The following is a 5,000-nucleotide window of genomic DNA, read 5'->3' as shown; positions in this document are numbered from 1 at the left end:
TGATGTGGAGTTTTTACTCGAAGAAGAACTGAACAGTATCCAGCTTTATGAATTGCACATGGTTTATACGAAATACTACTTCTGGGTTATATTGGGCTTTTGTCATATCAATTGACTGTCTCAAAGATGTAAATAATGCATTAAGAAGTTATGGCCCTGAATCGTTCAAGGGTGATAGGCTCACAGAAATGAAGAACAAACAGAAATTGGAAAACACAATGTCGAAGTCATGTGTGTGAAAGTAAAATTGAAGCTTTCTTTCCAAATACTTATTGCTATGTGGCTCTCCAGAATGTAATTATTCATAGATGTGTGGCTTTCCAGGATTTAATTCATTATCAATGACATTTTGGAACACATTACGTGTAGCTTGAACTTTAGACTTGAGACTTTCTTTCGACAATAATATAAACGTCTGTCAAATTTCCATCATTTGAGGCTTTAGTATATCTAGTAGGAAGTAAATACATGTAGAATGTAGTCAGTGAATATTATTATTGCGTTTAGGTCACACAAAACGTGGCATTCTGGCCAATCTTGATGAAATTGGGAAATATTCTCTTCCAATATTTTAAATCTCTTCTGCATAACTTAATTATCAGTTTTAAGCTAGAACTGGTGATGTTAAGAGTAGGATCCATATAGACCATCGTAGTGTGCAACTGTTGCTTTAAAAAAAAAAATTACCCTTTCCTATTGTGAAAGTTTAGTTACTGATGAGGTTGACAGTGGCATACAGACGTATCGTCGGAGTGCGCAACAATTCTTGTCTTATTGTAAAAGCTTGGGTACTAATGAGGTTGACAGTGTCATCCAGACGTATCATCGAAGTGTACAACCATTGACTTTTAACATTCTTGTCCTATTGTAAAAGCTTGGTTACTAATGAGGTTGACAGTGGCATCCAGACGTATCGTCGGAGTGTGCAACTATTCTTGTCTTATTATAAAAGCTTGGTTACTAATGAGGTTGATAGTGGCATCCAGACGTATCGTCGGAGTGCGCAACTATTCTTGTCCTATTGTAAAAGCTTGGTTACTAATGAGGTTGACAGTGGCATCCAGACGTATCGTCGGAGTGTGCAACTATTCTTGTCTTATTGTTAAAGGATTGGTTACTAATTAGGTTGACAGTGGCATCCAGACGTATCGTCGGAGTGTGTAACTATTCTTGTCTTATTGTAAAAGCTTGGTTACTAATGAGGTTGATAGTGGCATCCAGACGTATCGTCGGAGTGCGCAACTATTTTTGTCCTATTGTAAAAGCTTGGTTACTAATGAGGTTGACAGTGGCATCCAGACGTATCTTCGGAGTGTGCAACTATTCTTGTCTTATTTTTAAAAGATTGGTTACTAATGAGGTTGACAGTGGCATCCAGACGTATCGTCGGAGTGTGCAACTATTCTTGTCTTATTGTAAAAGCTTGGGTGCTAATGAGGTTGACAGTGGCATCCAGATGTATCATCGGAGTGTACAACCATTGACTTTTAACATTCTTGTCCTATTGTAAAAGCTTGGTTACTAATAATGATATTAGTGGCATCCAGACGTATCGTCGGAGTGTGCAACTATTCTTGTCATATTGTAAAAGCTTGGTTACTAATGAGGTTGATAGTGGCATCCAGACGTATCGTCGGAGTGTGCAACTATTCTTGTCTTATTGTAAAAGCTTGGTTACTAATGAGGTTGATAGTGGCATCCAGACGTATCGTCGGAGTGTGCAACCATTCTCGGTTTTCACTCACGTGACACCGACCCTGGCAACGGTTGTTATCCGCCATCTTTGTGCCCCGCAAATGTAAACAAATCTAAGGCGCGAGTGTGTGAGTTTTACATCTACATGTTCCAGCACTCGGCAAAGTTCCTTTTTGACTTGTGGCTGTTTCTGCTTAGGTGGCCTCATACACCACAAGCCTTTTTAGAGACATCAACCGCCAAGCCGCCACTTCTGCTGGAGAGAACAGGACAGCCACAACACCGGGGACTTTATCCCCTACTCTTCTCGAATAGTGCTTGGGTTCTTTAACGTCCCACAGGGAACTTATGAACATAGAAGATATTCGTGAGACGGGACCTACGGTTTATAGTCCTTATCCGAGAAGACTTGAAAGTCTAACCATTTGCAGATGAAATTACAAAGGCAGCACTTTCTCCTCAGTTATTTTAAGATCCTGAGTGTTGATCCGGCCGGGGTTCGAACCCGCGACCTCCCGCGTGACAGCCCGACGCTCAACCAACTGATCCACTGGTGCGCGGTTAGAGAGATGGTTCTCTGTATTGTGGTCGGTTGCGGAAGAAAAAGCGGGATTCACAAGGCAAAATTCAGTAAAATACCCAAGATTATCACAAATCAAGGCGAAGAGTGGGAAGAATTGACGCGGGAGAGAAGAAAGTCGATGGATTTCGGCGGTGAGTCGTGGCGAACATCCTTGAAAGCGAGCGTGTCTGTGATCGTCATTTCCTTTCAGGGAAGCCTGCAGCTACATGGGACAAGCACAACATAGATTAGGTTCCAAGTTTAAATCTCGGTAAAATGGAATTTAAGGGAGACGAACAGAACGATCAAAAACAGAAGGCTTCAGAAGAAAGGGCTGAAAGAGCGAAAGAACGCACCATTGAACGACAAGAACTCGAAGTTGACCAGAAGAGAAAACATCTAAATGTGAGTGGCGATCGTATTGTTGGTATCCACTTCACAGAGGCTAACACAAGTACCTCAACAGAAGATGTTGAAGAATAAACTGGTCTTGCAATTGCCAATACGCCTGAAATGGAGCTATTAGAGCCCAATTGTTCCACTAGTTGTGCTACAAGTGATGCTGAAAACCAAGCCGAAGACAGCGTCCCAGAACCTTTAAAAGGCGCCGAAACACAGACCGAGGAGTTCGCGTACATGTTTTACAGACCAACTTATCAAGCTCCGGACAGAGAGTATTTCAGATCAGATGATAAAGTTCGCTTTTATACGGGGTTACCATCCTACCAAATTCTTGTCTCAATATTGAACCACGTGGCGCCCTGCGTGAGTCGATGTACCCAGACATTGGATCCATTCCAGGAATTTATTATTGTTTTGTTAAAGCTGCAGCTCAACGTCCCTTTTCAGGATCTGGCCTACCGTTTCTTGGTATCGGTAGCAACTGTTTCACGGATCTTCTGGGCGTGGATAATTGCCATGGACTACAGGTTTTGTAAGCTTGTTTACTGGCCAGAGAGAGAAAAACTCTGGAAAACAATGCCAATGTGTTTCAGGTATGCCTTTGGTAACAAGGTTACTGTGATCATCGACTGCTTTGAGGTTTTCATTGAAAAACCAACAAATTTACTAGCAAGAGCACAGACATTTAGTAACTATAAACATCATAACACCATAAGAGTATTAATAGGCATCACCCCTCAAGGATCTATTTCATTTGTTTCTGAGGCATGGGGAGGTAGAACCTCTGACAAGTTTCTGACTGTAGATTGTGGATTTCTCAACAAACTTTTACCAGGAGACATGGTCATGGCAGACAGAGGCTTTACCATCAGAGAGAGCGTGGGAATAAAACAGGCTGAACTTGCTATTCCACCACCCCGATGGATTATCACCTTAACGTGGTGGGGTGGTTTGCGCGTCCCAATGACCTGTAGAGCTACGTCGGCGGGAGCTTTGAGCTCCTGTAAGGGTTGCCCTTGTCGAACAGGTCGAAAGGTAGGGAGCAGACGAAGAATGATCCACTGGTCCTCCAGGTTGGGGGTTGAGCTTGGGGCTGATAACCCCATCTTCTAAAGACGTAATTATTACAGAAACCAGATGCAAGAGCATTTCATTCCAAAACGGAAGGAACACCATGACCGCACCTCGCAGTAGATGCACGATGACACTCGGCAGTCAAACCCGAAAAGAAGCACCTGAGCCGACAGGGTCACTGGTGCACCCTAAAGACACTTTGAAGATAGGAAATTGGAATGTGCGCACGTTGTATAGAACAGGGAGCCTTGCACAAGCAGCAAGGGAGATGAACAGGAGAGGAATATCCATTATGGGTATAAGTGAAACACACAGGACTGGTCAGGGTAAACTACAAATAGCAGAGGGAGAGACCATTATCTACTCTGGTAGGGAAGATGACATACATAGAGCAGGGGTAGGTATATTGATGTCACAAGATGCAGTTGGGGCTCTCATAGAATGGTCAAGCTCGTTTTCACTCAAGGCACATCAAACTAATGGTAATACATGTAACATTCTTGCGTTGCTTTCTATTGTTTTTATTCCTAGTGCAATCATGATGTCCCTACGGGTCAAGTAATTTACATTTTCGCTTTTCGCGCGTATTTATACGCATTTGTTAGCTACGGTTTGATTATTTTTTAGAAATAGCTACAAACCCGTTAGAGCGAATTGCTATTGCGTTGTGTATCCAGGATCTGTTCGTTTCCTAGCTGTTCATTCTGGTGGAATTTCTGTAAGTCGCGAATGCTATGGTTTTTCTGGATTTTGTCGAGTTTCCTTCACTTATCACTGTTGTATTTATTTTCTATTTGCTTATCATTTCTCCTAGTCAAACTCGTCTTCGTGAAAACAAATAAAGTTTACGATGTTTGAAGTACAGAGCCAGTCTGATTTCGACTCGATCAATGTTACGGCGAAACAGCGATAACATCGTTTGAAGAAATTCGAATATGTCCGTGGATCCTGGAGCTATTTCGACGGCTGAGGCAACAAGCGAAGTCAGGATAAGACACCCTAATGTTACGATCGACCAGTCTCAGGTTAGGCACGGAAGAAACCTTCGACTAAAGGCCTCTAGAAGCGCCGCTAAAGGAGTAGTGACCAGAAGGCAAAATGAAGCAAGGGAAATTATGTCGGACTTTGGCGACGTGAAAGACCTAGAGCTGAGGCGTGCCGAGTTGGATGAAGCGATAAAAAACTTAATACGGCGCACCAAGCTTACCATGGTCAGCTCGAGGACCGAACCGAGATCGATGATTCACAAGAATATTACGACGCTACC

General features: G+C 42.8%; 1 pseudogene; it reads left to right on the top strand.

Annotated features, from left to right (window-relative positions):
* The first annotated feature begins 2,770 nt into the window (after nt 1–2,770).
* The window catches only part of LOC137990025 (uncharacterized), an 11,586-nt pseudogene continuing 9,356 nt past the window's right edge, over nt 2,771–5,000 (top strand).

This window comes from Montipora foliosa, unplaced genomic scaffold (genome assembly GCF_036669935.1).
Source record: "Montipora foliosa isolate CH-2021 unplaced genomic scaffold, ASM3666993v2 scaffold_485, whole genome shotgun sequence".
Taxonomy (NCBI): domain Eukaryota; kingdom Metazoa; phylum Cnidaria; class Anthozoa; order Scleractinia; family Acroporidae; genus Montipora; species Montipora foliosa.
Note: the sequence above shows the minus strand (reverse complement) of the source record. Positions and strands in the feature narration are given on the sequence as shown.